At 40.0% G+C, this 25041-nt stretch overlaps 1 protein-coding gene across 5 annotated transcripts in view; it reads left to right on the forward strand.

Moving 5' to 3' along the window:
* The first annotated feature begins 4110 nt into the window (after positions 1-4110).
* INSC (INSC spindle orientation adaptor protein) overlaps positions 4111-25041 on the forward strand; it is a 123090-nt gene continuing 102159 nt past the window's right edge. For 2 of the 5 annotated variants that reach the window (XM_074885003.1, XM_074885002.1), the window contains exon 1: positions 5369-5654. The gene's annotated coding sequence lies outside the window, so the exon portion shown is untranslated. Of the gene's footprint in view, positions 4226-5361; positions 5655-25041 lie in introns of those variants that run through there. The other 3 variants (XM_074885004.1, XM_074885006.1, XM_074885005.1) reach the window with 3 other exon arrangements.

Genomic DNA, 25041 nt, shown 5'->3' on the forward strand with positions numbered 1-25041 from the left:
ATTGCCAGTCATCCTTTGGCCTATGTAAATTTTTTTTCCAAAGGGCACTGACATTGCTCTTGCTCTCTTTACAACCATCATTCTGTGTGCAGATGTGTTTTTTCCCCATTTACCTTTTTTTTTTTAACTTTATTTTTTTCAATGCCAGATACATAATGTGTCATTTCTGGCAGAAAGTTCTGGTGATAAAAGAGGAAATAAAATGGGCTTGAAGCAAGTTGCTGGAGAGGCACATACAGGATGGCACAACTATGGAAATGCTCTTTTTTTTTTTTTCAGGAGTTGCATGCCAGTCTTCATATTGACTTAATGAACACAGGAGGAAGCACATATCTTTCTTGGGCCTGGAAAGAAAATGTGGTCTCAGAGTGCAAGGTTTACTATCAGCATAATCAGCTAGAGTAGCATGAGCGACTGCATGCCAATTTTCTTTTGCCTCCTGTGTACCTGGCCCAATTAACTCCATTCTTCATTCTTCAGTCATCTCCCCGGGTGGCTATCTGGTCTTAATGGGCCATAAAATGGGTGGCACTGGTCCATATGGAAATGCCTTGTGGCATAGGGTGCCTCGTAGTCCTTCACAGGGGTCCCTGAGAGTGTCAGAGGTGGCAGTGCTGTCTAAAAGGCAATTCAGAGGATGAGTACCGGTGCTCTCTTCTGATTGCTGGAAGAGTCTCTTTGAATAACGTAGGTCATCAGATGAAGGCTAGATTGGTTTGGGAGAGATGCACAGATGACCCAACGGAGTGAACTTCTGTTAAGCACAAAGGGAAGAACTTCATCTGGGATTAGATACTCTTGTCGTTATCTCTTAAGAAAGAAGATTTCTTCTTTGCTTCTCCCCCCACCCCCCCTCCCTCCCTCCCTCCCTCCAAGTGGTGATTAACCATAACTTTTCTAACTGTACTTCTAAATGGATTGTGCTTAGTTGCAAGTCAGGTAGCTCAGTCGTTTCCCGGCTATCCCCACTATGTTTTCTGGACTCTAACCCTCCATCTGCAGCAGTCAATGGGGTGGGAGGTAGCAGGGGGAAGACAGTCTGGTGAAAGGTGCTCACTCTGCAGATGTCAGAGTTCAAAGAAAAAGCCAAAGAAGGCCTGAACTTCTGCAGGCAAAGCCCCGCAAAGAGGGCAAGCACTTTGTGCTGGGAACCCAGCAGAAGGAAAGAGATCCACAGGTCTTCAGTAGGTTCATACTTGAAAATGCATTGAAAGCATTTTAGCAGGCTTGTGACCTTTAAAAGAGATTAGAGGTAGTTATTAGTTCATTTCTACTTCAGCATGTTTATTTGAGTAGGTGCTCTATATTAAGTGTGAATAGTATGCGAGTGGCTTTCTTCAGTATTTCACAGAAATTGTGTAAAGCCAAGGAATGCATTTGATTACATATACTATTCCTTGGGGTCTTCCATGGAGATGTGCTCAAGCTCAGGATATTTTCCAGAGCATCAGGTTTGAAACTGTTGAATGAAACTGGAGTAGATCAGATGACTGCAAAACTTTCTGTTTTAGCCAAACTTCTCAGATCCTGTCTTTCTTATGTGCATATTTCCTAGTGTACCTTTGACATCCAGGCACTCCTGTATCGATCTTGTTAGCATAAGAAAGAGGTGTTGCCAAACAAAAAACTAATGGTCTGTCAAAGCAACTCAAATCTACAAGGAGTGGTTTGAAGGAGGACTGAGAATGGGAAAGTTGGATTTCTGACTCTTATTTTGCTGGGAAAGTCATGACACACAGGGATAATACACCTTCTCTGTGTAACTCTTATTCATCTAGCAAATTTAGAACATTTTGTGAAAGTAAACCTGCCCAGCTGTCCTGTTATATTGGAAAAACATGCGGCACAGCCAGAAATGGCTGGGAACCATTCCTGTGTGAGCTCCTTTGAGGAGACAGGGCCACCTGTGCCATATCTGGTGGCCTAAATGGGCATCATGTCCCCACTGATTGCAGAGGAACCAGGTAATAACCCATTTCACTTCTTTCTCTTTGTGTTTAGGAGGAAAAGGGCCAAGTACCATTCTCTATGCCATGTCTAGCTCTGAAAAGTGACAACAGTATTCAATAGACCAAATTACTTGCCTGATGCATTTCAGGAATCAAAAATTTGATCTCAAAGATGCTTATTTTTAGACCTTCATCGCTGGTTAGATCAAGTGACAATGATCTGGTTTCTGTGCTCCTGATTGCTCTATCACATGGAGCTGCACATGATCATTTGTGATACCAGAATGCCAACTCACCAAAATTGCAATACATCAGTTACTGAGAAAATTGTTTGGTCAGACCTAACAGACACCATTAAAAAGCTACTTCTAGAGGAAAGATACCGTTTTTATATGCTCACATCCTCACACTGTGTACCCTGGCAGAGCCTTAATATAGTCAGTGGGGCCTCGTTAATTTGTCTCTGGCCAGGATAGGCCCTCATAGTTTTAAGTAAGTGATATCTACATGAAGAAAGAATAAAATCTGTGACATTGTATCATACAAGTGTGCTCGGAGAGCACTGAGATTAAAACCAGAGATGCTGGCACCCGTCAGATTTAATTTAGCGTCCTCTCCCTGCAAGCCCAAATGCACTTCACTGACTTTAACAATTGTTAGGGAAACCCAAAACGCCCAGATGGTGATGGGTCCCTGATAGCCAGAAACTGCTTGCTCTGATGCTTTTTGGGTTCTTGGTTAGGAAGGAGTTAAAACCAGTGCTGCAAGGGAGCTGAAATATTCAGAGTAAGACATTTCCAGAGGGGGCTTTGCTGGCCAGCCAAAGTTGGGCTTAGCACTTTCAGCTGCTCTTCTGGTCTCTTAAAATGTGAAAGGTGTAGCAAACACACTGGTTGCAGGGGCTCCCAAGGCATGGCTCCCACCAAAGTCATTTGGTATTTGCCCAGTTGAAGCATCCACAAATTTTGGAAGTCAAACCTGGCTTGCCCTGGAGTTGGAGCAGAGTGTGAGGTGGCTGAGTTGCCCAGTTCGGGTGCATGTGCGCCAGCACCCATGTCCTTGATTTGACTACATGCGTTAGCTGGGACACAGATATGCTGCCCTTCTCAGTGCAGTGGAGTCAGGGTTAGTAAAACTGTGTTGCTTTATTTTCACTGCTGGAATTTCAGCAGAGCAAACACAAAGGAACAAAAATCAGGGCTCCATCTCCCCTTATGGGTTTGCCACAACATGACGGTGCACCTTGCCTGAGGCAGGACTTGCTACGCTGCCAGGGCTCAAATCCCCATTTCTTTTCAGAGCCATGCATCAGACCCACATCCTTTGTCACCAGCTCTGTGTCTCCCCTCATGGGGATGGAAACTTCCTTCTCCAGCTTTTGCTGCCGGGCCACGGCTGCCAAGGTCCCAGTGCCACAGGGAGGCCATGCGTGGCCTGGGCTGGATCTGGGGAGGCAAAACCAGGAGTCCTAAACAAACCTTGGCAAAAATTGATCACCTCTTAATTGCTCTGGAGCATTGAAGGATTGCTGAGGGCAGGCAGCCAGACAACTTGTTCAGCTCTCTGCAGCCAGCTGTGCGTGCCTGGCAGGGGAGTTAGAACTCACTGAGACAGTACATTTCTGTTTGTCTTATTATTCACTTTACAAAGTGGATCATCTCATGTTAATTATTCTTCTCATGTACGTCAGAAGTGATGCATGATTCATAAGTAAGGATATTACATGTGTTGCCTTTGATACTGCGTAAGTCAGGCAGTGACATGGCACAAACTGCGTTCACATAGTCCTTACTGCAGCGAGAGCTGCACTGGGGTCCTGCCTGCAGCACACGGAGCTGGTGACCAGGTATAAAAACTTAAGTTTACAAAGTGTCTTGGAAGCATTTCTTGAAAACAGAGCATTTTGCAAGTGCTGTGTTTCCAGCCAGTGAGGGCTACATTAGGAATAGCTTTTTTTTAGCTAATTTCTGTCCTTAAGAGGAAGCTGCTTCCTTCCTCTCTTCATTTAATTCCTTTGCTGCTTTGACCTTCACCTGTGCAACTCGCTCACTGAAATCCTCTCGGGAGGATCAGTGTCAGCTCTAATAAGCAGGCTGTCACTTTACACCAAACAGAAAGTAAATGTTTCATTTGTTAAATGGGCCAGTAGAATACATTGCCTTTTTCTACCATCCTTGGTTTTCTTCTAGGGGAAAGTGTTTTACTTTTATGTGACTGAAAGTGCATAAAGTGGATTTGAAGCTGCAGATTTAAGTCTCTTGAATGAAGACTGTTATGTAAGACTTTTCTTTATTTATCAGTTGTACTGAAATATGATCTGTGTTACAGCACAGGGTCTGGTCGCAATGAATTTTTTTGTGTTTCCAGTAAGAAGATAAGGGATACATTGTGTAAGGAACACTAGGAATTTCTTTTCTTCAGCAAGCTGCACAGGAAGGCATGGGGAAAGTAAGGTTATTGCACTGAGCTCTTGGCTGCTGATGCAGGGTGCAACACTGCTTCTTGTTGGGACTTTTGCCATTGACTTGATTACAAGCAGGACAGATTTTCTCTGTCATAGCTTCTTGTTGTGTTTATTGCTCCCCTTCCACTCCTGTCTTGTGCTGACAAGCACAGCCTGTGCTTCTCTACCAGCTTGCACATGTGGGTTAGATTTACACTAATAAGCCTGGGAAAGTATTTGAGATTGGGTGTTGAGGGGAGTAGTTACTTTTTGTGCCTTTCACACAGAAGCTGGTGTTTGGGGTTTGAATGCAATGCCTTATGGAGCGCTGTTTTTAAATGATGTTTGACAAACATGAAATCAGTGCACATTACTGGCTAGCCACCACAGTGGAGAGCACTTTGAGACAGGAAAAGAAGGTGGCAGCTTCAGCACGAGAGGAAGGTCATGGCTTTTTTTCTATGAACCTGGAGGCTGTGTAAGTATGGTTGCTTCTGTGTATTTGACTCTGTGGGGTTTTTTTGTAAGTTGAAACCAAGCCTTTATGTGGAGCTAGGTGACAATGGTGCACCATCCTCCTCTGGCTCTGCAGTGAAACTGTGTGAAACCAGCCCCTCTTGTCATGTAAAGCAAGGTCCCTTGGTGATGCTTTTGAGGGCACTGGCTGTTCAGCTCTTAGGGCAGCTACCTGAGAGTCTTCTTGCTCAATACGGTTTGGAGGTATCTCCACAGCAGTGCAACAATACCCCACAGTCTCTCTCCTCCCCATGGGCAGTCCCCTTTGAGCTCCTCGAACTTCTCCTGAGTCACTGCTGTACTGTAGGAGCCTTTGCCAACAGAGGCTAAGGGACAGCAAGCTGCTTAATGAGTGTTACAGGCAGCTTCTCTAGCTTTACCCAGGAGATCAGCTTTTCCCCTCACTGGCTGTAGAAGGGGGGAGGGTAGGCTGTCTCTTGTTTCTCTGGGCATTCAGTTTGTCCCTTGTCTTGTGGTCTGCATAGTCTGGAGACTTGGGGCAAAAATCCCTCTTTGTTAGCACCCTAATTTATGCTCTAAAGTAAGTGTTTGCAGTAACTGAAATAGGTATCTATGAGAATGATTTCAAGATGTTTAAATCTAGTCAAGTCTCCAATATACTATCAGTGTGACTGAGGTTGTGTATGACAGATATGTGTCTGTCTTCTATGCGAGTATCTCTCAATGCATCAGGAAAGGCCTTGAAAACTTCAAATCCAGAATCCTGCGCTAGGCCCTGCTCCGCAGTGAGTATTCCTAACAGCAAAGAAATGGTTCTGGGGTTGTTGGTTCAGTGTTCTAGTTTTTGTGTTGTACTTTTCCTTGGATGCGCACGATAGATGTGTTTCTAAGGCTGTGACTTGCATAGCTTGGTGAATCTGATGTTTAGTAGTGGGGTGGTTGTTTTGGTCCACTGAAAAAAGAAAAAAAATCCTACAAAAAGGGGTTAGCTAATCATTAGGAAAAAAACCCACCACCAAAACTTCTGGCCATGGCAAAGCTGCACCCTAAGCAAAATACTTTGTGGCCATGAAGCTGCACAGCTTTGAATAATTGACTCTTCAACAATGGCTCAGGTTTGTGTCTTTTCAAGTGAATGGAACTGGAGCCCACAGGATAATTCTCTGTTTAAGCCCAGGTGGAAAGCACAGCTGGGGTAATGAGCCAAAAATGTTTATAAAAAAGAAAAATGTATAGCCTCATTTTCAAGATATCTATGATTTAATTTATTTAAATTGTATAATTAAGTGTATGACTGTACAAACATATACAGAAACAACAACAGATAATCAACCTGTAAAATGTGTAAGCAATAGATATCTTTCAGCATCTATTACTTGAAAATAAACCTAGAGAAACAAGAAGGTTCTTTTATGTTTAGATCCCATCATGGGAAAGAAGTCAAGTAATTGTTAGACTTGGTGCAATTCCTTGCTGTTATATTTGGCAAATAGACAACACGCAATTCAAAAGATAGTTCAAACTTTATCTTAGATAAAATTTGGTCCATGTCACTCCTTGTGGATGTGAACACAGCTACTAGTTAGGAAAATGCAATGTTCCCTGTGTTCATACAAGGCACCTGTCCAAAGCTTTGCAGACAGTCTATCCAGTATGCTCCAAGCACTGAAACTGGACAACTGAACACTTGTTAATGTTTAAACAAATTGTGATTTATGAACTCAAACTTTTCTCTAAACGTTATATTATTTAGAGCCTTCTTTGACAGTCTCTGTCCTAGAGCAAGAAGCTGTAGCATGACATAGCACATTTTACATACAGCTAGTCTACTGCAGACCCTATATATAAAGACTTTACTACTTATAGGGTCCATATATGAATTAGTAAAAATATAGGTCTCCTTCTTAGCAATTTGTGATCTAGATCTGGGTTTAGGGCCTGGAAAAAAATACCCTGGAGGAGGAGATCAGCATCCTCAAATTATCTCATTTAAAATATTTACAACTTTCTTGGATGGAACACAACCTTACTATCATAATTCAAATTGGGCTTTTTACAATCAGTTGTGAGAAACCTTACCTGGCCAGAGAATTGCCTTTCTGTTCCATGTGTTAAGGATTAACTGGTTTAGTAACTTTAAGACTGTGTTTCCCTCCCCTAGCTGTGTTTCTCAGAAAAGCAATGTTGGTAGGCACCCATCGCAGTCAATAAGTATGATGGTTCTGAATGCCCTGCTGCAGAGGCACTAGCTGTGCAAAGAAGTAGGACTGCTGGGGAATTGCCCCAAGAAAACAAATGGACAAACCCAAACCCTGACTGGCTGGACAGTCAATATCAGGTGATTTGGCAAAGAAATGTAAACCATGGCTCTTTAAATCCAAAGTATCATTTTGAAAATAATAATGCCCTTGAAACGGGAATAAACCTTAAATATGCTTCCTGGTAAAGTGTCCTTTCAGCTTTCATTGCTATTTTGTTGTCCTCTACAACTGGAAAGGCAATTAGCTGGCTTTGAAATGTAGAATTTAGAGAGAAAGTTTTGCACCTCCTGAATATGTTTATCTTTGGAAGTTAAACTGTCGATGTATGGTTGTGATTATGTACTACGTGTACAAACCTACATTTGCACTTGTCTCGTAATTACCGTGTGAGTGGGAAATGTGCTCCCAAGTGTGTGTTGGGATTAATACAACCAATACCTGTGAGAACTCATTTCAGCCAAACAGCAGATGCTGTAAATTCCTTAGTAAATACTTTGGAGTTTGTATTCTTCCCCTGAGTGTACAAACCTGTCCTCTTCCCCACTTCCTTTCTCTAAGATCCCCCCCACCCATCTTCTTTCCCTTTCTGTCTCCAAAACGCCCCCCAAGTACCCACTGTCTGGCAATCAAAAAAAAAGGGAATAACTTCCCATTGAGACCTTCAGTATAGCTGTGTACCATGAAGATTCTCTCATGTTGGATCTGTTCAGCTCTATAGCAGAAGTTAGTATTTGTACAATTATTTTCATAATATCCTGTAGGACCCAATGTATGTTGCAGAAAGGTCAACAATGAAATAGGCCTGGGTACTACGAACAGGTCCGAAATGATGTAACAGTAAATTGTAGTGCAGGTAAGTGTCTTGTTGGTGTTGAAGGGCAGGAATGTGACAAAAATAGAGTCTTTGTTTTGGTCTGAGCGTCATAGTGATTGTTTTGTATGGATGTGAAAGCAGAGAGAGGATATGCTGTAAATTGCCAGGACTACTATGAAGCCCTCTGCCAATCTGTTAGCGTTGCTTGTTCATAATAAAGTACAAAAATGGCAAAGTTGTTTGGTTGTAGTTGTGAATGTGCCACTGCTACATTTTGTTTTTAAACAAAACCAGGAAAAATATGCAAAATAGGGGGGATAGAGATGTCACTTATCTCTCAATTTGATCGTTTAAATTTCTAATGCTTCTGGATCCTCCAAACTCCCTTCATGATGATGGGTGGAAATCGAACCACTGCCTTAGTTTTGATGCTGATCTGAGCATTATAACAATTCAGATGGAGATCAATGAAGATTAAGAAGAAACATGCTGGTTGACCCATTGGAGACTATCATTGCAGCACAAGTCCTTGTTCAAACTAAAGCTGAAGGTGGAAGGATGCTCTCTGGGTGCTAAGGATTGTGTACTCTTTTTACTGTACTAATAGGCAAAAGAGAAGAGTTTACTTTCTTTACAAAATAGCTTAATTCAGTTGTCTTTAGGAAATTATTTTAAAACCATCAAAAAAGAAAGCCAAAAGCGCTGTTCTAGAGGTGTAAGTAGAACTTCAGACTCCTGTAATTCCTTTCTAAAAATGATCCTACTCATAAACTGCATAAGGTAAACACTACTTTTCTCTGTCTTTAATTGTAGCTTTTAATGGGACTGGCAGGTACCCACCCTGTAGTGCTCAAGAGCAGTGCCAGAGCTTATGGACCAGTGCTCTATCATTCCATCTCATCAAGAACCCCCACATGCAGAAAAATGACCTTGTGACAGGATGTGATCCAGATAATATTGTTTGATTTAAGAATATTCTTTTTCTTCTCTTAAGTTTCCTGAGGGTTTCCATGGATAAACATGCCATCTAAACAAGGTGCTTATAAAACATGCATTTTCCTAGAGTGAAGTTATTTCACAAACAACTCATGGCAGATTTTGGAGCCATTTCCTTGGAGAGGCTGACAATTGTGCTTAAAGGACAGACAGGAGAATAGTTTGGGATTAATCAGGTTCCCTGTACCTTGTTCTCCTTCATGGTTTCTGCCTTTATGATCCTGCTGGCAGCTCTTGCACATAATGGTACATTGTATGAGGTAATTTCAGCCTTTCTCTCAAATCTTACATTTTTTTTGGACACAGTTAGGAAGATGGAATTATTTGTGTCAATCTTGTTACTTGTTTCCATTTTCAGCAGAATTTTATTTGCCATTGTCCAAACCTGAACACAAGAAGCTGTGTCACAAAATAATAGTAAATAATAAACAAAACAAAAACATTGTTCAGCACTGTGAATCTCTGTACCATTTGCCAAAGGCAGCCTACAGTTTAATAGGCTTTGAAAATAGAAACACTAAATTAATCAGGTCTATGGAAAATAAATGAGGCAATTCTTATCACATGAATAAATTGTTCCTTTAGAATATTGTTTTGCACCATTATTGCTTCAAGTACCATTTACGTAATCTCCTAATGAAAGGCCTCTAACAGCTAGCACACCAGGTATGGAAAAGGCTCAAAATTCTCAATTCCTTTCGAAAGCAAATACAGTGTGTCAGAAAGGAGAGAAGAAGGGGAAAAAGAGTAAGGAGTTAGAACTCATTTTTTTGAATAACAGTAGTGAAATAGCCAGGGGAGAAAAGGTATTATAAAAGGATAATATGTAAAGAGTTTTTCACACTGCCTCAAGTTTTCTTTGTTAAAAATGTTTTCAAGTAGTCTAGAGCTTTTTTCAATTTAAAATACTTTCTGTTCCTCACCCACCCCAGCCTAGGCACCTCCAAAATAAATTGAAGGAATGGGCTCAGGGGTAATTGGTTTGAAGAAAGCGAGATGGGGATGCGAAAGAGGGAATAACGCTGCTCAAAGGAGGGAACTGACCCATTGCGATGCTGTAAAAGTATTCTTTTAGCTTTCAATTGTATTAACTCAGTTGCTTTATTAGTTATCCATACAAATATAAGTAACTATAACTCTAGATTTTTGAGAAATAATGAAGTGTGACTCTATGTGCCAAATCAATCTGTTCATTACTTGTTATAGATTTGATTCCATAAACAAAGTGCCCATCAGTGGAGATGAGATCATATCTTAAATGCCAGACAAACTCTGTAATGGCTCCAGGTCTCTGTAAGCAAGGCTGGCCTCCCTTTGACCTGGCTGCTACTTTTGGAAATAAAATTTTGAGTTGGTGCCTGTTCCTTTCTTTTTAAATTTTTTTTTTTTATTTTCCTTCTGTCCAGAAGAAAGCACAAAGAGCACACACCAGAGTCTTCGTGGAGGGGAGACCTGTATTTGGCTCAGTCTCTGATTCATTGAGGCTGAGCTGCTTCATGATTTCCAGTAAAAACAGAAAAGTACATTTGTGATAAAGGCTTTTTATTTTTATTTTGATTGCTGTGGAGTTTAATTGCCTCAAACTGGGGCCAGCCTTCATTCTGTCTTGCGGTTAAGTAACTCTGGCATTTATGATGGCTTGCAATTACTGTGCAAACTATCATTTTTCCATTTCAAAAGTTACCATTTCTTTGTGCTCACTGCATTATCTAAGATACCACAACTATGTGCATCTTCAGAAAGAGGAAATAGCTGTGGCACATGACATACTGTGGTGTGGTGAGTGTAGGGAAATGTATTTTGGGGGTTTCTATGATAACTGTTCTTATGAAAATTTGGCTCCATAAGTGTCTGAAGAGACAATTTGGTTCATTGCACATACTGTAATGCCTTTCCTAGGAAGACTTCAGCTATTCATTTTTAAGTGGTTTATACGTATGTGTAGGAGGAAATTGTAGCAAAAATAATTTAGTGAATGCTCAAACTCTCATTTAGTCACAGGCACACATAAGAACAGGATCCAGGAGTCAAAAAGGATCAATATCTTTTTTCTAAGTAGGCAGTGGTCTCAAACACTGAAATTAAAACAGGTGTGCAAGGAGATCACTTCCTACAGGAACTGCTAAAACAGGAGACTGGCAGTGCCAGACCTGTGAAAACTGTGCTGTGTTGGTATTTGTTTGTTCTGATTTGCTCTTCGGCTTCCTGGAATTTGTAGAGTTTGAACTCAAATATGTGGTACCTAAAAATGAAGCAAGAATAAATTCCTATCTTCCCTTTTTGTTAGAGGTTTGCTATTTATTTTTTCAGGCAATACACAATCTGCATATGACACACTGCAAGTGGGAAGCTGGGGGTTTTGTCATTGTCTGATCTCTGATATGCTGGGTTCCTGATGGCTTTAGTACTGTGGAAACTGGGGGAAATTTACAGATGGATTTGGATGTGTAAGATCTGCTGCAAAAATAGATGCAATTTTAACATAGCCTTACGCAAGAGGTGTATAAATTCTTCTGCCTTTTGCAATTGAATTAACTAGGGATGTTGAAAAGATGTCAATCTCTTTTTGTCAAAAGCTGTGGGGGAGAACTATGGTACAGCCTTTTGAGTTTGACAACTTTCTACTCTTGTAGAGCTAATCTGTCAAGCTAATTTTTTAATAAGAGATGAACTTTTCATAGGGATGTTGATTAATAGGTTATTATACAGAAGTAGTGCAAGACCACTGTGTGTTGGTTTATTTTTTTTAATGTTAACAGATGTACCAATAACCATGTTCAAACACTTTGATAGCTTGATGTACTGGGATGGCCAAAGACTTCAGCTTTTCTTTTTGTTCTTTCATGACAGAGCCTTTCATGGCTTCAGGACAGCTAGTAAACACTTGCTTCATTCCACGTAAAGGGTGGAATCAGCTGTGTTTATTGTTGAACAATATAGTGTTGATTTGGGGAAGAAGAGACTAAACGCAGCAGGGAAATAAAACCCTGTCTGTGAGCGCTGTTTGGCAGCCCATCTAATACAGGAAGTCTTGTCTCCTCAAAGTCTTTCGGAGTTCAGGATGTGCCTGTCTTGGGTTCAGTCTGCTTTCCTATGTCTGTAATGTTTTCATGATCTGTTCATGTTTGTCCTGGTCTGTTCTGTGGCTTTGCTCATCTTGTGTATTGCCTCATGGAGGGGAGGCTGCAACCCCTTCCTGCAGCAGCACCACAACCAAAGACCTTGTCTCCCAAAGACCACACACGGTGTTTTATGTAGCTTCTGCTGTAATAAAGCAAATAAGGCAGCCACCCATGTAGGACTCTAAAGAGCTTGTTGTTTTGTCCGAGTGGCAGTTTTAATAGTGTGTTAGTACCCTGTGTGCCTGTCCAATATTAATGAGAGAAAACCAGGACACAATTTAAAACATATATTTTATAATGGCTTTAGTGTTGCCTTGAAAGGTGGGAGAGATTAAAGTGAATTGCTCTGCAAATTAGTTTACGCAGTTAATGATATATATATGTTTACATGAAAAGTGGTTAAACTTGAAGAGGTTTCTTAACATCTTTATGAAAATTCAGTGGATGGCCAGTTAATAGATAAATTATTGATAAAATGATGAAAAGGTTGTATAGTAGAAATCTGTTAACTATGAGTGAAAGAAGATTCAGTTCTGTAGGTATGTCTTTAATCTCTTGCATACTTAAAAGCTCTCTTGGAGCCATCTGAAAGGTTTTATGCTTGACACTTTTGTGCTAAGTTTGTCTGGTGTATCAGTTTTACAGTGAGCTTGCTTGTCTAAGAGGAGGAGCATGATCCCAGGGAGGCCAGAAACCTCCAAGGTGTTACTGCTAAAATCAGTGATTGCCTCTCTGTACAAGTACACAGCATGCATGGAGTGAACAAAGCCCCCTCTGCCTTCTACTCTCTGTTTATGAAGTCTGCTAAGCAAGAGGGGGAAAATTACCTTTATCTACCCAAAGAAGTAGCTTTGCCCGTTCTTGTACCCCTTTGAAATGGTTGGACTAGATGATCTTCAAGGTCCTTTCCAACCTAGATGATTCTGTGATTGCTAACAAAAAGAAGCTAGATGTGGCTCTGATTCAGTGCTAGTTGTGTGCAGTTCCTCCTCGGACTGTGAGCACTGTTTTGTAGTATTGCCCTCAAATGGATCAAAATCACTGCACAAATATACTAAAATATAAGCAGTGAGAGAACTTTTCAGGTGTTTATGGCTTGTCTGCATTAAAATATTCTTCTGAAATAACAAAAGTGATGCATCTTAGCAAAGGACTTCAGAGAAATTGTTTGAACGCTGAGCAGTTGGCCAAACTTCAGTGAAAGTCAGCTCTGACAGGAATCTGTCATAACTGCTGCTCTGTCATAATCTGCTGATCAATGTTGATATACTGCAGCCCTTGTTTATGGCATGAAAAATAAAAAGGATATTGCTAAAAGAAAGCTTAAGATACTGCTACAAAAACTGTTAGGCCTCACTGTATGTAGCTGTAGTTTATTATAGTGCTATTGCAGAAAAGTCAAGACTTTAAAGTGCCACTAGAAACTGTAGGCAATAGTACAGTTAGATTGTTTCTTTTTTAAAGTTGCAGTATCAGAATAATATTCTCTGGTCCAACAAATCTTTTGGTGATGAAAAGAAGTGCTTGTGCTGACAAGAAGTCAGTAGGTTCACTTGATAAATAAGGTTCACAATAGTGGACCGTTGCATTCATTCTGGAGAGCTCTTATCACTCCTTTGGGATGTGAGTGTGGGATGATGCTCTTTGAGCATTGCAATGCCGGTTGCTACAGGGAAACGCTGTCTCTCGTGTGAAGGATCTGTGCTTTCTAGTGGTATATGTGAAACAGGACATTTCTTCTTGGGTAGTTAAGAGATTAATATATGCCAGTCTGGGATTTCATGGCCAAATACATGTACTCATGCTGTTCTGTGCACCTGCAGTAAGTGTGAAGCTCCCGGGAAGTTTTGGACTACTGCATTTTAGAGTACTGTGACTGTATCTCTGCAGTAAGTGTGCTTCACTTCCAAAGTACTGGAGCTACTGTAGCTCTATCATACACACATACACTTGGATTTCCAGCATTACTGATACGTGGCATGTGACCAACAATATTGGGATGTTTCATGTATTAATAGACTTATTGTGTGTTGGGAGATCCCAGATTAATGGAAGGATTTCTCAAAAGTTCTGTGCACAATGAATCCCTTCTTTATGCATGGGGCACTTAGTCCTGTGTGGTTTTGGATTTTTGTTACAAGGTAAAGATGAGTTGGTGTGGTGGGTTGGTACTAGAACTTGGCAGTTTTTGGTGGTGTCTCTCAGTGAGCGAATGTCACAAACTCATGTGTGCAAACAAGGCTTATGCTAACCTGATTTTTTTTTTTTTTATTTAAAGGAATGGAGACAATCTTCTATACTTGCATATGTTGATTTTTTTTTTTCTAGTAACTTTCTACTGGTAGTGTGAGTTTTCATTTTTGATGTTCAAAATACCTGTTTGTACAAATAATTTCTATATAGGATAATATTTTAGAGGATCAGAGGCTGAATGATGAAAAGGCAGATGCTTGTCAGCCAACATGCTGTCATCACCACAATGTGCTGACACCTCATTCATGAGTTAAAACATTGTCCTCCTGACAGATGCGTAGCCCTTGCATTGCCCCTTGTCACCAAAAGGACAGTAAGTGCAGAGACTCTTTGGGGTATTGGTAAAGAATGAGACAAGGTTGCGTATAACCTAAAGCAGCCTCAGTTTGCCAGCCCTCGTTTTTCTTTATTTCTAAGCAATAAGCTAATATTCATCTGAGTTTAAGTTGTGATATCATTGTTCCGTGTTCAACTTCTTATTCACAAGATCCTCTACACTCATGTGCTATTTTTTTTCTGTGTAAATCTATATTGTCATTTGCAAGACCATCATTTACCTACAACTATGTATTTTTGGTACTATTCATTGCAACACATCTAAAGATTTGGTTGCTATGCATTGTGTTTCTAGTGTGAAAACTGTGCAAGTCTGTACAGCATATTGCTCTGTCTCATATTTTATCATCTGAAATAGATTGCCAACTGCAATTTGTGTATATTTAATTTGTCTAAAAAAAATGTGTCGGCCAAATTTTCACATCTTAGAGTTATTCAATTTACCCTAATGGTCTTTAACTGAGAGTTATGTTAACACAATGGAGGATAAAATAGACTGAAAATTTTTCTCAGGGCTATTAAATTTTTGAACTTGAGTTCTCATCCACTCCAGAAAATAGTTTTCTCTCTGTCCTGTATACCTGTCAAATCTGGCAACCAGGAGCTAGACTTGTTGAGACTACTGGAAGATGAACGAATAGTATAAAGCCAGAAATGGTGAGGGGAATGTGATTATTTCTAATCTAGAGTGACTGGAGTGCTGGATGACCATATTGTGTCTAAGTGACATCATGTCAAAAGCATAACTGTGCTGAGGCAACTCAGGAGAAGCAGGCTTCTGCATCTGCTCAGCAACAGCACCTTGCTAGATAATACACTGTAGTTATTCCCTTCTTAGAGCTTGAGGGGAAACCAGAGCTTTCAGACACTGTATTTCTGTTCTTGACTCTTTTATATACCTGCCCTCCCCACCAAATCCAACCCCAAACCAAAACACACGCGCCCCCCCCCCCCCCAAGCCCTAATGTATTTAAGGATATAATTCATAACTAAGCATCACTAAAGAGTTTAATGCATACACGTGGTATGAAGGTGGACCACATAAAAGAACTGAGAAACCTGTACTGAAAACCATTTCACTGTGCTTAATATGAAGGGGCAATCCAATGAAGTTTCATTTCGGTATAGCTTATCGACTAAATAGGCAGGACAGAAAGGCAAGTGAAAGGGAAGAATAGCCCTCGCCCTCTACTATTTACATTTTTTTTTGGTAGAACATAACATAAGCCTTTAGTCCAACGAAGCAGCAACTTTTTTATCTGACGAAGAACATGCTCAAATCTTAATGAAATAAACTGGCTTTAAGTATATGCTCTGTATCTTCCTGGCTAGGCGTGCATTTTGCTGGATCGGGGTGTAAGTGACTCATTGGGCTGTATGAGAACCAGGGACAGAATTGGACTGGTGTTCTAACCAGAAAACCACATCTGTCCAGAAAAGTGTGTTGCTTCCAAATGAACTTCTGGAGGCAGCTGCTTCCAAACAGCCCTTAAGGCAGGTGTGCTGTGCAGCCATTCCCTATGAGGCATTAAAAAAAACGGTTTGAGTCTAAGCAATTGCATAAGGGGCATGTTCTTTTCAGTATTATTCTTACTAAAAGTTTCTGTAGCAGGTTTCTCTTTAATTTCTTCAAGAGCTATGTCAAAGGTTTAGAAATCACTTTTACTCTATCCATTGTAATGGAGAAACAGCAGCTGTGCTGAGACAACTCTCAGGTGACCCATGTTCCAAAATGCAGGCTGCTTGGAGAGGTTAGAGGCAAGCAGCAAAGGACAATGAAACTAATTTCAGTGAAGATTCACAAGCAGCTTAGATGAGAAGTGCTGAGGTTGCTGGCCCTAATGTAGCAAAGCACTTAAGCAGGTGTCAGGTTTTAAACATGTGAGGTTTTTCATTTTGGTTCCTATGAACATCCCTAAGTACTTTGCTGGATTGGGATCCTGGCAGGACTGATACCCTGGATATCTTTACACATTAAGCAGTGTAAGTTAAAGCAAGAATTTCTTTGGATTTGGAGCTTTTCCTTAAATATAACATAGGTATGCTATTTCCCTTTTGATTGTTCTTTTTTGGCGTGAAAGAGTTTACTGTTTTTTATAATATTTAATATTCTACATTCTCTTGCTATTAGATATGCAAACATGGTTAAGGAGCTTGAAATAACAACAACAAAACCCACAAAACTTAAACCAACAGAAAACACTCCTCCTTCAGAGCTTTGAGGCTGGCCATAAAATTGCAATTTTTTCAGATAAGTCATTGCAGAGAAGGATTTATTCATATTCTGGCCTGCAAAAGAGAGGTGAGTTTGAGAGCTATATTTGCACTTAGCATGAAGCCAAAGATAAAGCACATCTAGCAACAGCTGAGCTTATGCTTTTCCTTTGAAACAAAATGTGTTCAGGTAAGAACTCACAGCTAACAGCAAACCATTATAAATAATGTATTAGTTATACTAGAAAATGAGGGCTGTTGAGCCTGTTTTTCCTTATGTTTCGTGATTGCATTACATGCAGCTCTGCCTCTTTGGTGATGATACCTTCTTCTTTTGTAAAGTTTCTTCATGCTGTTTTTATATATTATTGAAGAAGGGCTTGAGAGGCTTGATGGCAAATACTGTATGCAATGAATCTTTCAAAAGGTGTTACTTGTTAGCATAAACTAGTTTAATTAAATGCTAATAACCATCAAATGACTCTTCAGCATAGAACAACGTATGTTCCTTCTGGTTGATGAGAAGAAAGCTGAACCAAGGCTGGGAGAGCTGTCACAATTCAGGCAGCAGAGTTGGACTGTGCTTGCCCAGTTTGTGCTGTCATAGCATGTGGGTTTCCTGTTCTTCTGAAACAGATTTTTACACATTAGATCAGGGTCTCTTTTGGCCTGGAGGGAGGAGAATGCAACAGTTTTTCAGTGCAGAGGGGTCTTGTTCCAGCTTTAGGTACTCTGTCTTCCCAGCTAATGGGGAGATAGCTGGACTTCAGCAGTTTCCAGTACTGAAAACTGGGCCAAGGAAGAAACCAAAGAGGATATGATTTCAGAAAAAATTTTATTTAGTTTAAAAAAAAAAAAAATCTTTATAACAATTAAATGCTGATCTTTTGGAAATGAGCACCATTACTGCTCTTCCTCCAGCCAGATGGATGTGAACTTGTAATTCCAAAAGCATACCAAATAAATTGGCCCCCAAAATACGATACTAGTTGCCTCAGTCACATCACGGACTTGCTTATTATTTTGAGGTTGTGTAGATTTTCAAAAGGGCTGAATTGGCCCCTTCATTTCTCTTCTAAAAGTTCCATTTTGGTAATGAAACATGATGTCAGCTTACATTCCTCGTTCCAGTGGAAGTAAAAGGAATTGAGTCGACTTTCAGCATTATGCCAACTGCTGGCCAAGGATTGAGTTTAATAATATCTGATATTCCAGTGGTATCCAAACTGGTAGGTAGGCTAGGGTTCACAAGAATTCTAAAATAAGTAGAGCCATGCACTATTCATCGCCTTCCTGGTAAGCCTTTTAATTCAAATATGGTAAATGTCTCTTGGAGCAATTTTTTGACCTTAGCTGTGCTAGTTTGTTCAGGTTACTGAAGAGGGAGCATGTGGAAGATGTAGCAATCTCTTGGGCAATATGTTGGTTTTTGTTTGGTTTTTTTTTTTTTGTTTGTTTTTTTTTTTTTTTTTTCTTTTAGAAGTATGTCTGCACTCCATGCAGTATAGAGATGCAATGTGCCCATGCAGGGCTAAAGCATTTGCTACTCTCCTGCTCTCCACTCTGCAACCCTGCAGTGAGCAAAGATGCACTCAACAGTCCTACAGATAGCTTGAAAAAGTGGCTTGTAGGATAAATGACTGCTTGTTTATTAGGATGAATTAGAAGACAGAAAAGTAAATGCCATGTCTAAGTACTGAGCTGTGAAAAACAAATTGAACTTTACATCTATATTGCATTAATACACTGGCTTCTTTGTTCTTGATTTATAGTTTTGAAAACTAATTTTAAATGTTAATGTGAATATTTTTGTCACATAATGTGAAGGAACAGTTTATGTTTCTAAAGGGAAGGATTTCTTTTTATTCACTGCTTGGGTCATCTGATTACTTTTAGATTTCATGGACTTAAATATGCTTGTAACTGTTACAAGATGAGGTGAACATCAGAACCAAAATCTCAGTCTTTGACTGGAAATGAATGTTGCCTTTGTTCACAGTGATAAGGATATCTGTTTTTATTTTCTTCAAGTCAGACTATTTAAGTTACGGTAGTAATTAATACGGTGTTTTACTAATCATGAAATGTCAATTGATTTATCAATTGAATGTTTTGTGTGATCAAAGTCCTTTGTAACACACAGCTCACAGTAAATAGTTCCTAAAAATTGTGGGTAAAGTTGCAAAACTTTCAGAAGAGCAGCTGAATATTTTTCTGCTTTGTGACATCTCTTCAAATTATTCTGATTCAAAAAGTATTCTTATTATACCCTAGTTAATAGTGACAACACAAATGATTTTTTTTTTTAAATTAGCTTGGTGCTGTTAAATTCTCAATATTTATAAAATTTAAACTATATATCCTGAAGAGGACTTTCTGAATCATCCGGTTTCAGCCTGTGCTCTGATTCCAACGAAAAGCAGCTTTTCGTTTCCACTTACTGGCCCTATGCTGCAAGATAAGACCAGTGTACAGGGGAAAGGGAGCATAGCATTTACAACTGAGACTTCTGTGTAGGGAAGTGGTACCCAGATGTGCTACGTTTTCCCCAGGGATGGTTTGTTGCATTACATATCCTGAATTCTAGTTCACTGCCTACTTCAGGACAGAGTATAAAAATTTCAGAGAAAGTACAGTAGCTAGAAATGGACATTAATGAACCTGGGCCATAGCATAGTATTGTTAGATTCTAGCTCTCTATGGCAGGGACAGTGAGCCATATTTTCAGCTGGTGTAACCTGGCACTGCTCCATGATTGCCATCTCTTGTTGGCATCCATGCTGTCTTCCAGTAAAAGAGAAACTGTTGATTCACTGTAGGTTATGTTCCTAATGAATCTATACTACAACATTATATTTTGCTTCAGAAGAGTAATTTTCCAATTCATACATCAGATGTGTGTTTTGCATAATCCTTGAGTCTGTATATTTGACCCAGAAAATGAGTGTTCATCAAACCTTAAAAAGATTTCTGATTCTTTTTGTTATGTTTTCTTTATTTAAAAATCTGATCCCCTGAATCTGATTTGATTCCTTGAGAGATTTTGTTCTTCAAGATCTGCTTCATGACATCTACTTTCTTTTGGAGGAAAAAAAAATTGAAAACTTGTTCACAGGAATTGAATGGGCTGTTGATCATTATCTTCAGAAGACAACTGGACTACTACTGACAGATTAAACAGGTAGAAAACATATATGCAAGAACTTTGCTGTTATCAGAAAGAAACTGTTAGAAAATATTGTAGGGAGCAACCTTTGAAGGCCGAGTTATACGCTTTCCCAGGTTTTGCAGTTGGTAAAGGAAACCTGTTCGAAGAGTCAAGCACAGGAAGAATTAAAACTAGGTCAACCTGTTCTCAAAGATCAGGATCTGAGTAATTTGCAAATGTCAGCTTTCTTCATCTAAAGGAAATATACCATCAAGCATACACTGCATACAGGATTTAAACTTGTCTCTTCAGCCCAAATGCAAGGGAATTTGAAGGCATTGATTGCACCAATAGTGGACTGACCTTTTGGTATTTAATTTTTTCTGACCCTTGTTTGTTACAGGCCAGGTGAGATGTTTCAGGATGGGTGGCTGGTTGTTTTTTTGAAGGCAGTATTTATTATGTGTCAAAAAAAATCATTCTTGTATTGTGTGATGGAGCAAGCAGTTGCAAAGGTTGACGTCAATCCCTGCCACAGCAGTGGCAGACTGAAACATGTGATCTTGAGTTTCTTGGATTTATGTCTTTATCAGTATCAGTTTAATGCGTTGACCTGTTAACTGTGAGGGTAACCAAAGCCTGCTCCTGGGAGACTGTAGCCACTCATACCAGGGGAAGCTGAGGACTGGGGTTATATTTTCTTTAAAAGCCATGGTATTTAGTGCCAGTCTTTGTCTCAGAGCCTAAAGAGTTTACATATATTAGACTCTGGAACTGCTGTCTGAAAACTTAGTACTGTAATGACAAACTTACTCCTTGCCTGTTGGAACAGGCTTTAGATTTGGTTGTTTCCCTTCAGAACAGAAAGAAAATGAAGATAGCAGAACACCCAACCTGTGCTGGAGACTTTGGTTTCCTTTGCTGCATGGTGGACTACATCAAGGTATATATGTGCTAGAGGCTGCACTTGCATAGGGGTTTGAAGGTTTCTGCTGACACTGTGATGCTTGTGTCATATTCAAGATGGCACAGGTGAGCAAAGTCACTGTTATCTCTAGAGCACTGTGCTCCCCTAGGATGCACCTAGGCAAATAGGTAGTAGTGAAGATGGTGGTCTGGCTGCTTTAGTCCCTCTAAACACAGTGCTTAGGCATTTACATGAAATCCCTCTGGAAAAGATCTGAACAGTTGCAATAGCTGTACTGAAAAAAGAAAGCCAGAAAGTGAGCTTGAAACATTATTTCATAGTGATTTGTGTGTATTTGATCCATTGTGTCTTAAGAAACACACCTTTGACTTTTCTAGGTCTGATTTCTATCCCTTGCGGTTTCTCCTTCTGCCTCTCCCACATTACAAGTATTCTGCCAAATCCAGAATAACATGAAAGTAAGAAAATATACTGTCTCTATACTGAGGAAGTGGTTTCCTTAGAAATGGTAACCATATGAAAACTATAAATGCTGATACTGAAACTATAGTTGAATATACGGATGTGGGCCCTGGAAAAAAGGGAAATGGGATCTGTTTGCTAGTTAAAGGAAACTTGCTGCTGCCTAGGCTTTTTGCCAAAGCACAGCTGCAGAAATATTACTTTAGGTGTGTGTTGTGTGGCAGCTTTTCCTTGTAGGTGCTTGTAGGAACATGGCTATGAACAAAAGAAAGTGTGATTTGATTTCATATTTTCATGGACTCATAACTGAAAAGGTGAGTATATGCTTTGACAACTGTGTGTGGGACAGGGGTCCCAGTGCTGCCTTCAGCTGTGACTTGGTACAGCTCATCTCCCTGACATGGCTGCTGTGGTGTCTGGGTAATCACAAGCAGGACACTGCTCTTGCCAGTCCCATTGCAGTGCTGGTGAGGGGGTTTGACAGCTGGAAGAGGTCAGCGGAGCAATTGCTGACAGCAGAGTGGAGACAAAACCCAAGAGACTGAGGTGTGTTACACGCAGAGGTCCATCCTCCCTACTTTCTCAAAGTGCCCATGCTAACCAGCAAAGAGACCTTGCTAGCCCTGAGTTACAGTAGCAATTTAATATAAACATGATATTGATTTTTATCCTGAGAATGTACTTCATCCATGAACATGAGGTAGATAAAAAGTTGGGGCTGGATTTCTCTAGGCATATTAGATTATGACCATGCTGCGCAGCACTGTTAGACACCAATGTATAGTCAGTGAGGTGCAGAGCTTTACATGTGTGTCTTAAGTAGAGAGATTTGACACTGAAATTGTTATCCTTCTACCTTATATGGCATAAACTTTGGTACTTTGATAACCACTTTATTTTTTTTTTCTCCTGGGACCTGTACTTTGATGTGAGTTACAAAATCAATAGGTTTCCTTTAAAGGAAAAAGCGAGAATGAATATTCAGCAGTCATAAAAATGTTCTGGAGATTGCCATCTAATAGGAACGAAATAAAAAGCAGAAGCTGAATAGAATTCCAGAAAATGGGATATTCATCTATTTATAGGAATTTGAGTCTTCATATGCCAGATTTTGTAACTTAGTTCTCAAAACTCCTCAACTTTAAGCACTTCTGGAGAAATCATTAAATGAAGGAAAAGTAAGAGGAATTTAAAAAGAGCCGAATTATGTTGATTGACAAAAGAAAAATGTAGCCAGCATGGATTGTCTGGTTGAAGGATGCACGAGTAAAATATAGCACAGTACTGTGCCTGAAATGTGCTCTCACCATTGCTGAAGTGTTGCCCCATGGCAGGGACTTAGTGTCTCCAATACAGACTGATGTGATAAACTAAAAGCATAAGGTGTAATGAGACTTTTTCATGGTGCTTATTTTTCAGACCAGGTTATAGTTCTTTTCAATGCAAGTGCTTCTCTAGAGCAGATTTTTCTTTTGTACCTATTTTCTTACATCCTTTGTGTGCTTGAGTGTTCTTGCTTTTCTCCTCCTGTTTCTAGCTCCTAAGTATATGACTTAGGAGAGCATTCACGGGACTTGTGAGAAAGAAGGTGACCTCTGGCTGCTGAGAAAGAAAATGTAAAAAAAAATTTAAAAATTGCTGGACTTCCACAGAGATGTATTCAACAGCTGCTGACACTGTGGGAGACCTGAAAAGCCTCAGGGAATTGTTCTGCCTTGTGCTCAGTTCTATTAAAAATGCTCTGTGTATACTTTAATCTAAACATGTATGAATTGTGAAATTAGAGAGAGGGACTATTATAGGGTGGCATACTCAATATCTCATGTGGAAGTGTTGCCTGTTCTTTTATTTAGCTAAGTATTACCATAGCTAGAAAACAGTGCCAAGGGTTTTGAGGAAAAAAAGCCTCAAAATAGAACTAAGCAAAGCTTGATGTTATGCGAGTAGGGTTGGGCTAACTAATCATCGTGCCATTTTCTAGCTGATGTGTGTGCCTGACCTGTAATGTCTGTTAATTGTAGTATGAATGAAAATGCAGTGCACCTGCATAAGGTGGAGGGAAATTGTACTGTATTTTGGAATAATTTTACTGTGGTCTGCCTCTCGGCAAGGGATGTTTGGGTGCTTTGTAAATAATACCTGTGAATCAAGTCTGGAGCAGTTAATGTCCTTGTTTTGGAGAAACTTGTGCACAACAGGGACAGGGCTCTTGCTTGGGACAGTAGGGACTGGCAGTAAATGGTCACAAGGACACAGGAGCCGTGAGTCCCTGGGCCTCAACACTCCTGTCTACCATCTGAAAGGAGATGATGTCAAGTGACTCATCCCAGCCCAAGTCATTGCTTCCAGTAGTTGCTCTTATATTTTCTTGGCAACAGTATTAGCCATATTCTTAGGTCAACTTGGCCATGCTGTCACCCCTGGTGTGAGTGGCCCACTGAGCTGTGCTCCCACCGGCTGTGTGGGCAGCTAATGCACCAGGGGCTGGCCCTGGGGGACTTCTCTGTGAAGAGTTTAGGGAAAACCTGAAGTGCAACATTGACTCCTCTTGCCTCCTCTGCTTCAGCATCTTCTAACTTTTGCCAATCCAAGCAGCCTATTTATATGTATACTATTTTGTACACTCAATATTTCATTTTCAGTACTGCTCAGTGTAGCTATGATGTGTAGCAGCTTTACTGGCAACGTACCTTGAATGTCTCAGTTGCTCCGTTTGTCTGTCTGGGGGATTTCAGAATGAGAAAAATATAAATGTTGTTTTTTGGTGTAGAGAAGTCTAACTTAATGAATTAAGTTAATTAAAAATGTGGATCCAAATTGGCATTATTCCTGGATGTTTTTTTTTATCTGTGGTGGGTTATTGTAATAGTTTGGGCTTCCTAGATGACTTCAAGTGCCATGCTAAGTGTTTTCACTATTCTTAACTTCTTAGGAGATGAAGGATTGGCTTGCAATCTGGTTTAACTCAGTACCTTTCAGACAGGTAATTTTTCAGCAGAAATTAACTGTGGAACATTTGAGAGGATCATCGCATGTTTAAAGAATGTAAGTCCAAGCCACTTGTGCACCAGAGGGAATGTCAGCAGATACAGTATGTTTAGTCTGAGAGCAGGAGGTTGGGCAAGGAAGACACTGTATGAAGAGGTGTAGGTCAAGCAGAGATAGCCACTAGAGACTGAAAGACCAGAGTGTGGTTTGCTAAGGTCTAGAATTGTTATTGCTATTACTTGTATTACTACAGCCTCTAGAAGGTATTTCAAAGGGAGGGGATTTCTGAGTTTCTACAAATAATAATGGAGTAATCTTTGCCTAGTAAAAATTGGCAGAGCATCCATAGCTTAGAGCCACTGAGAATCTGGAGTAAAATTTGCTTAATATATTTGGTTCTGGTAGAGCTAGAAATTAAAATAAGCTAAATCTTTCATAAGAGGGGGAAGGTAGCTAGCAAAATAAGCAATAAGTATTGAATTGCAGAAAATAGCTCTGGAGCCATTGAAATACAGACCAACCTTAGGAATTCAAGAGCCGTGTGTGTAGGAGGCCTCCTGACCAATCTGACCAGAACTTTTGGGTATATAGGGACCAAATGACAGTTAAATTCATAATAGTCTAGTTGCAGTAAGCTGGTCTTTTGACTA

The sequence above is a fragment of the Strix uralensis genome, chromosome 15, assembly GCF_047716275.1.
Source record: "Strix uralensis isolate ZFMK-TIS-50842 chromosome 15, bStrUra1, whole genome shotgun sequence".
Lineage (NCBI taxonomy): Eukaryota > Metazoa > Chordata > Aves > Strigiformes > Strigidae > Strix > Strix uralensis.